This window comes from Triticum urartu, chromosome 4A (assembly GCF_056163025.1).
Source record: "Triticum urartu cultivar PI428250 chromosome 4A, HENAU_Tu73, whole genome shotgun sequence".
Taxonomy (NCBI): Eukaryota; Viridiplantae; Streptophyta; class Magnoliopsida; order Poales; family Poaceae; genus Triticum; species Triticum urartu.
This window is the reverse complement of record NC_141876.1, coordinates 132862459-132872795: the sequence shown is the minus strand read 5'-3', so window position 1 is coordinate 132872795 and position 10337 is coordinate 132862459.

The following is a 10337-nucleotide window of genomic DNA, read 5'->3' as shown; positions in this document are numbered from 1 at the left end:
TTGTCATCGTGTCAATTGCTTGTATATTTGTCGTCATTTCAATTGCTTATTTTTGTCGCATTATCTCATTGTTATACATAAATTGTTTGCTAGACGGTGGTGGCGACCATTATGTATCAAGAAACAGAGAAGAAGCCATTTGGTTTTAGCCATTGTTGGGTGCTATTGAATGGAAAACCAAAGTGGACACAACTTGTGGAATATCACAAGGTCGGCAAGGGGAAGACTGATGGGTCAAGCTCCCACTAATCAATTGGGTTGGACGAATGAAGAAGAAGATGATGTAGGGGAGAATGGAAGAGCCAACATGCCAAAGAATAACCGGCGAGTGATGGGAAACAAGTGGGAGAAGGCGAGGGCCTCCCGTGATGTCGCGGCGACAAAAAAATTCCTCCACATGATGATGATGTCCTAGACTACGGGGTGCTAGACATGTCAGCCTGCCGATCATGGGCCGGGTCAAGGGCCCCCAGACAACTGAAGAATGAGCCATATTCACCATGACACCCGGCGTACTCAAGATGAAATCCTCCAAAGACTTGGCACACACTTCAGGACATGTTCAAATCATCGGCACGCTTTATTCCTGGATGTAACCGCCCTACATGTAACCCTAGGTACCCCCTGTACCTATATGAGCTGAAGGGTTTTAGTCTGTAGCCTAAAGTTAAGCTAAGTTAGATTCATTCATACGATCTCGAGGTAGATCATCCTATACTTTGTACTCCATCACGATCAATACAACAGAAGCATGACGTAGGGTTTTACCTCTTCGAGAGGGCCCGAATCTGGTAAACATTGTGTCTTTTGTTCGTCCTGTTGCCATTCGACCGAGATCACCAGCTCGGGACACCCTACCCGAGATCCGCCGGATTTAACCCCCGACATTGGTGGCCCATGCAGATCCCACTATGTGATCAAAACAGTTTAATGGCATCATGCTTGATGATCAGATCTGTTCCAACATAGTTCCTGCACTGGAGCGTTTAAACTTTGGCTCAACCGAATCATGAAAGAAGATTAAAACTCCAAACCCTTGTCAGGACATCGATTTCGACAACCCAAAAACCGCGGACGCTTCCTCTGCCATGACGCTAGATTTGGGCGAAGATCCACAAAAGATCATCACCCAAGCATCGGTTTCGTACCACCTGCAAAGTGAAGATTATGATTCACCAGGCTAGGCTTGGAGCTCGGATAATAGATGGTCAGACACTCCGATCACTTTCGATCGAGAAGACCAACCAATGGGAACTCATGGCCGAGGAGTTTCGGCCCTCGTCCTCGACCCCATTATTGATGGCTATCGGTTGACCAACGTCTTGATGGACGGCGGTAGTAGCCTAAACCTCATCTATGAGGATGCTTTGCAAAAGATACAATTCGACATATCAGGCATCGTACCGAGCCGAACAACCTTTAAAGGAATGGTCCTAGGAAAAGAAGCATGTTGAATCAACAAGGCCACGCTTGACGTGATCTTTGGAATGCCCAACAACTATCAGGTCAAAGATTTAATCTTTGACATTGATTGCTTGTATCTGTGTTGGTATTTCCCCGAAGAGGAAAGGATGATACAGCACAGCAGCGGTAAGTATTTCCTGAAGGAAATATGCCCTAGAGGCAATAATAAAGTTATTATTTTATATTTCCTTATTCATGATAAATTTTTATTGTTCATGCTAAAATTGTATTGACCAGAAACCTTAATACATGTGTGAATACATAGACAAACACTGAGTCCCTAGTGAGCCTCTACATGACTAGCTCGTTGATCAAAGATGGCTAAGGTTTCCTAACCATAGACATTAGTTGTCGTTTGATAACAGGATCACATCATTAGGAGAATAATGTGATGGACATGACCCATCCGTTAGCTTAGCATATTGATCGTTCAGTTTTATTGTTATTGCTTTCTTCATGTCAAATACATATTCCTTCAACTATGAGATTATGCAACTCCCGAATACCGGAGGAATGCCTTGTGTGCTATCAAACGTCACAACATAATCGGGTGATTATAAAGATGCTCTATAGGTATCTCCGAAGGTGTTTGTTGGGTTGGCATAGATCAAGAATAGGATTTGTCACTCCAAGTATCGGAGAGGTATCTCTGGGCCCTCTCGGTAATGCGCATCATAAGAAGCCTTGCAAGCAAAGTGACCAATGAGTTAGTTGCGGGATGATGTATTACAGAACGAGTAAAGAGACTTGCCAGTAACGAGATTGAACTAGGTATGAAGATATCGACGATCGAATCTCGGGCAAGAAAAATACCAATGATAAATGGAATAACGTATGTTGCCATTACGGTTCGACCGATAAAGATCTTTGTAGAACATGTAGGAGCCAATATGAGCATCCAGGTTCCTCTATTGGTTATTGACCGGAGAGGTGTCTCGGTCATGACTACATAGTTCTCGAACCTGTAGGGTCCACATGCTTAACGTTTGATGACGATTTAGTATTATATGAGTTACGTGATTTGGTGATCGAATGTTGTTTGGTGTCCCGGATGAGATCACGGACATGATGAGGAGTCTTGAAATGTTCTAGAGGTAAATATTGATATATAGGATGATAGTATTCGGACACCGAAAGTGTTCCAAATAGTATCAGGTATTTATCGGAGTATCGGGGGGGTTGCCGGACCCCCCCCCCGGGGGGGGATGATATGGACCATATGGGCAATAAGAGGGGAGCACACCAGCCCACAAGGGGTGGCGCGCCCCCCTTAGGCATGTGGCCGAATTGGAGAAGGAGCAAGGGGGTTCGGCCTCCCCCTTTCCTTTCTCCCTTCCTCCTTTCCTCTTTCTCTCCGGAAATAAGGAAGGGGGGCTGGCCCAATTGAGCGAGGACCCCAAGTAGGATTCCTCCTACTTGGGGCGCCCCATGGCTGCTCTCCACACCCTCCCACCTATATATACATGGGGATGGGGCGCCTAGAACACAAAACAACAATCGTTAGCCGTGTGCGACGCCCCCCTCCACAGTTTACACCCGGTCATAGTTTTGCAGTGCTTAGGCAAAGCCCTGCAAGAATCACTTCACCATCACCGTCGCCACGCCGTCGTGCTGACGGAACTCATCTACTTCCTCGACACCTTGCTGGATCAAGAACGCGAGGGGCATCATCGCGCTGAACGTGTGCAGAACTTGGAGGTGCCGCACGTTCGGTGCTTGATCGGGCGGAGCTAGAAGAAGTTCGACCACATCAACCGCGTTGTCAAACACTTCTGCTTTCGGTCTACGAGGGTACGTGGACACACTCTTGAAAGCACAAGTGCTCCCTGGGTGGTTTTGGTAATTAATGTCAACATATCTCTTGTTGGACTAATATTTTTATCTAGTATATTTCAGACAAGTTAAACAAATGGAGTGGCGTGGACAAGAGGATATGGAACCCCTGCAAGATGCTAAGAACAGAGGATTGGCTCAAGCTCAAAAGCTCAAGACTCTACATTCTCATTTTAGTGATCCAATATCACATTGAGTCCATAGGAAAGCCAATACTATTAAAAGGGGATGAGGTGTTGCTTAATGGCTTGCTTGCTCAAAGTGCTTAGGGTATGCTCCAAAGCTCTCAACCACTTTCTCATATCCACATATGTCCCAAACCAAAAGTCAAACTCGGCCCCACCGACATGTTCTATCCGGCGCCACCGAGTTCACTTGACATAGCCACTGCCAGAAACCCTAATCAATTCGGTCTCACCGATGGGATCCCGGTCTCACCGAGATGGGCTTGCGAACTCTCTGTTGCCTGTTGCAATTATTTCAGTCCCACTGAGATAAGCAATCGGTCCCACCGAGTTTGCTTGACCAACTCTTTGTTTTGCTTATTGCCAAAATAGGTCCCACCGAGTTTGTGTAATTGGTCTAACCGAGATGAGTTTTTACCCTAACCCTAGCACATCGGTCCCACCGAGTTGATCATATCGGTCCCACCGAAAAGCCTAACGTTCACATTTTGAACTGAATTGGTCTGACCGAGTTTTCTGATTCGGTCGCACCGAGTTTGGTAAATTGTGTGTAATGGTTAGATTTTGTGTGGAGGCTATATATACCCCTCCACCCTTCCTTCATTTGGAAGGAGAGCCATCAGAACGTGCCTACACTTCCAGCATTCATTTTCTAAGAGAGAACCACCTACTCATGTGTTGAGACCAAGATATTCCATTCCAACCATATGAATCTTAATCTCTAGCCTTCCCCAAGTTGCTTTCCACTCAAATCATCTTTCCACCAAATCCAAATCTGTGAGAGAGAGTTGAGTGTTGGGGAGACTATCATTTGAAGCACAAGAGCAAGGAGTTCATCATCAACACACCATCTATTACCTTTTGGAGAGTGGTGTCTCCTAGATTGGTTAGGTGTCACTTGGGAGCCTCCGACAAGATTGTGGAGTTGAACTAAGGAGTTTGTATGGGCAAGGAGATCGCCTACTTCGTGAAGATCTACCCTAGTGAGGCAAGTCCTTCATGGGCGATGGCCATGGTGAGATAGACAGGGTTGCTTCTTCGTGGACCCTTCGTGGGTGGAGCCCTCTGTGGACTCGCGCAACCGTTACCCTTCGTGGGTTGAAGTCTCCATCAACGTGGATGTATGATAGCACCACCTATCGGAACCACGCCAAAAATCTTAGTGTCTCCAATTGTGTTTGCACACTCCAATCCCATCCCTTTACTTCCTTGCAAGTTGCATGCTTTACTTTCCGCTGCTCATATACTCTTGACATGCTTGCTTGAAATGTATTGTCAATGGTTAAACTTGTGCTAAAACTCCACCTTAACTTAAAGAAATTAAAAATTGCTACTTTTCTTTGCTAAGAGTCTATTCACCCCCCCTTTAGACACCTCTTCTCGATCCTTTCAATTGGTATCAGAGCATTGGTCTTCATTGCTTTGTTTTAAACACCTTTGGAGGAATATGGATGAGTCTACGTTGGGGAGTCTTAGAAGTAGAGTGCCTATACTTGATGGAGAGTTCTTTCATGGGTGGAAAATTGAGATGCTTTAGATTTTTAATGAATATCATTTGAACAAGTACATTACTAGCCCTTGTGCACCTCATGTTGATCCTTTGCATCCTACCCTTGACGAGTCTATTGACATGATCCATAATCTTAGAACTGTCAATTTAATCACTAGAGGATTGCCTAGAAACTTGATTGCTAACTTGTCTGCTCTTGATTGTGCCTACACCATATGGAGATTTCTTGAGGAACGATTTCCAAACTATTCCTTGCAAAACTTGGATGAAATTCTTCATAAGTCTATTGCTTTGAGTAAGATGAGTTCCAATGATCCCAAATTTGGTGACTGTCTATTTGAGCTTACTAATCTTACGCGTGCCAAAGCAGATGTTGGAATCATTAGCAATATCATCTCCGAAGCCATTAGAATTCATAAAGATGACTATTGTGATGACCATTTATCTAATGAATTACCCTCTCTAGGAATTGATCCATCACAAGACGATGTTGAACATGGATACTATGATGAGGATGATGATAGTGACTTTGATCTCGATGAGTCTATGAGACATTTTGGTCTTATGGCTAATCTTCGCGGCTACATGGCTGGAGGAAAGGAATGGGTTCTTGATAGTGGATGTACTGATCACATGACCGGAGACAAGGATATGTTTCATGAGCTTGTTGAAAACAACGACCCTCGAAAGTATGTCACTTTTGGTGACAACTCAAAGGGTAAGGTGGTTAGCCTTGGTAAGCTGGCCATCTTACATGATAGCTCCATACAAAATGTTATGCTCATTGAATCTCTTGGCTACAACTTACTTTCCGTATCTAGACTTGCTGACTTTGGTTTCAATGTCCTATTTACTGAAGTAGATTGCCAAGTGTTTCGTAGAGATAACCACAATATGGTCTTTACCGATTTGCGTAGAGGTGATCTTTACATTGTTGATTTCACTAAAAAGGCTCAACCTAGAACTTGCTTAATTGCTAAATCTTCTAAAGGTTGGTTGTGGCATAGAAGGTTAGGTCATGTGGGCATGCGAAATCTTGATAAGCTAATTAAAGGTGATCATATCCTTGGAGTAAAAGATGTTATATTTGACAAGGATAGATTGTGCAGTGCTTGTCAAGCAGGAAAACAAGTTGGAGGAAGTCATCCCGTGAAGAACATTATGACCACGAGAAGACCGCTCGAGCTACTTCATATGGATCTCTTTGGTCCCAATGCCTACAAAAGTCTCGGTGGTAACTCATTTAGTCTAGTCATAGTCGATGATTTTTTAAGGTTTACGTGGGTGTTCTTTCTTGATGATAAATCGCAGGTTCAAAATATCTTCAAGAACTTCGCTAGGAAGGCCCAAAATCAATTTGAAGTGAATATCAAGAAGGTTCGAAGCGACAATGGAACGGAGTTCAAGAATGCAAATGGGGATACCTTTCTTGACGAAGAAGGGATTTCACATGAGTTCTCGGCTATGTACACACCTCAACAAAATGGACTTGTTGAGAGGAAGAACTGGACTCTTATTGAGATGGCGAGAACGATGCTTGATGAGTACAAGACGCCAAAACACCTTTGGGCGGAAGCGGTCGAGACAGCTTGTCATGTAACCAATCGCTTGTATCCTCACAAGCTACTCGGCAAGACGGCATACGAGCTTCTTACCGGTAACAAACCCCAAGTTGGATACTTTCGAGTATTCGGCTCAAAGTGCTACATTCTCGATAAGCATCGTCGTTCTAAATTTTCTCCTAAATCTCATGAGGGTTTCCTACTTGGTTATGTCTCAAACTCTCACACTTACCGTGTCTACGACAATTTCACCCGAAAGGTTGAAGAGACGGTGTATGTGAAGTTTGATGAATCTAACGGCTCGCAAGTAGAGCAATTGCTAATTGATGTAGGAGACAAGGACCCTTCGGAAGCAATCCAAGACTTGTCTATTGGCAAGATTGGTCCAACGGAGGTGAAGGAGAGTACCTCGTCCGTCCAAGTGGAAGCTTCTACCTCACGACAAGGTGAACCAAGAGTTGACATGGAAGCATCCACAAGTGGAACATGCCAAGATAAAGAAAACAAGGAAGTACACCAAGATGAACCTCATCAACCTCCTTCTCCACCTCGACAAGAGAATGACAACATCAACAACAAAGAAGGCCAAGAAGAAGAACGAGATGACGAAGAAGATGCTTCACCCCGACCCAAACAAAAGCTCCCACAACTTCGAGCAAGAGTTTCACGAGACCATCCCGTTGAACAAATCTTCAACGATATTCAAAACGGGAGAATCACTCGCTCTAAAACTCGTTTGGCTAATTTTTGTGAACATTATTCATTCATCTCTAGCATTGAACCTATGAAGGTTGAAGAAGCATTGGAAGATCCGGATTGGATAAATGCCATGCACGAAGAGCTACACAACTTTGAGAGAAACCAAGTGTGGACATTGGTCGAGAAGCCCGACAACAACCATAGCATCATCGGTACCAAATGGGTGTTTCGCAACAAGCAAGACAAAGATGGACAAGTCGTTCGCAACAAAGCACGTCTCGTCGCCCAAGGCTACATTCAAGTCGAAGGTATGGACTATGGTGAGACTTATGCCCCCGTTGCTAGACTTGAGTCCATCCGCATCTTACTTGCCTATGCTAATCACCATGATATCACCTTGTACCAAATGGACATTAAAAGTGCTTTTATAAATGGAGAAATTGAGGAGGAAGTTTATGTTAAACAACCTCCCGGCTTTGTTAATCCTAAGAAACCCGATCATGTGTACAAACTTCACAAAGCTCTTTATGGTCCTAAACAAGCTCCTAGAGCGTGGTATAAATGCTTGACCAAGTTCCTTATTGAAAAAGGCTTTGAGATTGGAAAGATTGATTTTACTCTTTTTACTAAAAGGGTTAATGGTGAATTATTTGTGTGCCAAATTTATGTTGATGATATCATATTTGGTTCAACTAACCCTCATTTTAGTGAAAAGTTTGGAAAGCTAATGTCGGAGAAGTTTGAGATGTCTATGATGAGTGAACTCAAGTTCTTTCTTGGGTTGCAAATCAAGCAAACCAAGGAAGGCACCTTTGTTTCTCAAACAAAGTACACCAAGGACTTATTCAAGAAGTTCAACATGCAAGAAAGCAAAGGTATGAAAACTCCCATGCCTACTAGTGGACATCTTGACTTGACCAAGGATGGCAAACCAGTTGACCAAAAGGTTTATGGCTCTATGATTGGTTCATTGTTATATCTATGTGCCTCCCATCCCCCGATATTATGCTAAGTGTTTGCATGTGTGCACGATATCAAGCGGCCCCCAAAGAGTGTCATCTTAAGGCTGTGAAAAGGATAGTGAGATACTTAATCCATACACCAATTTTTGGCATTTGGTATCCTAAGAGGTCCTCTTTTGATCTTGTTGGCTATTCCGACTCGGACTATGCCGGTGACAAGGTTGATAGAAAGTCCACTTTGGGTACTTGTCAATTTCTTGGTAGATCTCTTGTGTCTTGGTCCTCCAAGACAAAACTCGGTATCCTTATCCACCGCCGAAGCGGAATACATTGCCGCCGGTTCATGTTGTGCTCAATTACTTTGGATGACCCAAACTCTTAAAGATTATGGGATCTATGTGAAACATGTTCCATTGCTTTGTGACAATGAAAGTGCTATTGAGATTGCTCATAATCCCGTGCAACATTCTCGAACTAAGCATATTGAGGTTCGTCATCATTTCATTCAAGATCATGTTGCCAAAGGGGACATTGATCTTAAGCATGTTCGTACCGATAAGCAATTGGCAGATATATTCACCAAACCGCTCGATGAGAAAGTATTTTGCCGTTTGAGAGGTGAATTGAACATCATTGATGCTTCAAACTTGGAGTAGAAACTCCATTTGGATACATGAAAGGCATGAGCCTTTGACTAATCCTTGATGTTTCTCTTATGATGATGATCATATGTCTTGGATATACTTGCACCCTTGCATGCTATCTAACCCTTGTAGGTACTTGGATGAATCAAAATCTATGAGATTGCAAATCACTCACATCTTGAGTAATCTCTACATCACCAAGCCTCTACAATATGGTGGTTGAAGACAAGGAAGCATGAAACCTTTCAACATATCCTTTGACCATGTCTATATATCAAATTTCATTTGGTATCAAATTCATGATTGTCAATTTGGATACACAAGTGCTCTTCCTTGCTAGACTAACCCATGTAGGTAGATGAACTCAAACTACAAGTGGTGCTCCCAATCATTGATGAGCTACATCAACCTTGAGCATCCCACACAAGTTCAACTACATGATCAAGTTCAACACCACCACCCAAGTTGTGTTATTCCATCTTAGAGAAGCTTTACCCCAAGTCATGGGTCAAAGCAACTCAACAAGATGCGAATACATCAAATGCTTAAACAAAAAATTGTAACCCAATTTTGAGCTTAAACGATGAGTATGACCTACGATCAAGTGTTCCCACTTGACTCCTTAGTCAATATACTCTAACATAGGTGACTCTGTCGTCGACAATTCTAGATGAAGTTCTCTAGTATATCCCATGTTCTTGCATTTGTATATTGCATATTTGTTCCCCCTCCTATTTCAAAAAAAACTTCATCTAGTTCTTCTTTTCTTTGTTTTGTTCTGCATTCCCTGCATCCAATTCATTGCAAATCTTTCAGTTAATTCCTTGCAAATCTTTGTGAGATCTTATTTGCCTAGTGAGCCGAGGTGACAAAATGTTGTCTCTGTGTTGAACTCAAACACACCGAATTTCTACTTTCGGTCAAACCAAACATTTCGGTGCCACTGAAGAATACAACTCGGTGTTACCGATTTCACTACAGAGAAGACAATTTGCCACTTGCATCCTGCATTTTTACTCCAGCTCCACTCAATGATTCTTGTCCTCTACCAGCATCACACTCTATATGCTACTTTGCTTTGTGACTCAAGGACCAAACCTATTTTGACTCACAATCCAGAAGATCCCTTCTTGGAAATTGATGTCAAAGGGAGAGAGAGATCAAATCTTAATCACTTCAAAAGGGAGAGAGTACTTCAAAAGAGAAGAAAGTAATTGCATCAAACACACAGAGAGAGAGACCCCAGATGCTTGGTGTTCAAGAGGAGAGAAGTCACATGTCTTTAGAGGGGAAAGACATGTTAGTTTGTTATGTTGTTGTGCTCTGATTTGTTCTGCTCTGAGATTCTCTTTTCCCTATTTTCTCCCATTATCCTATAGAAGATTCAGGGGGGAAAGACTTCTAGGGAAGGAAATCCTTGAATTCATTGCATATCTTTATCTTTGGGGACATGTCTATATCCAATGAGTACCTAGTAC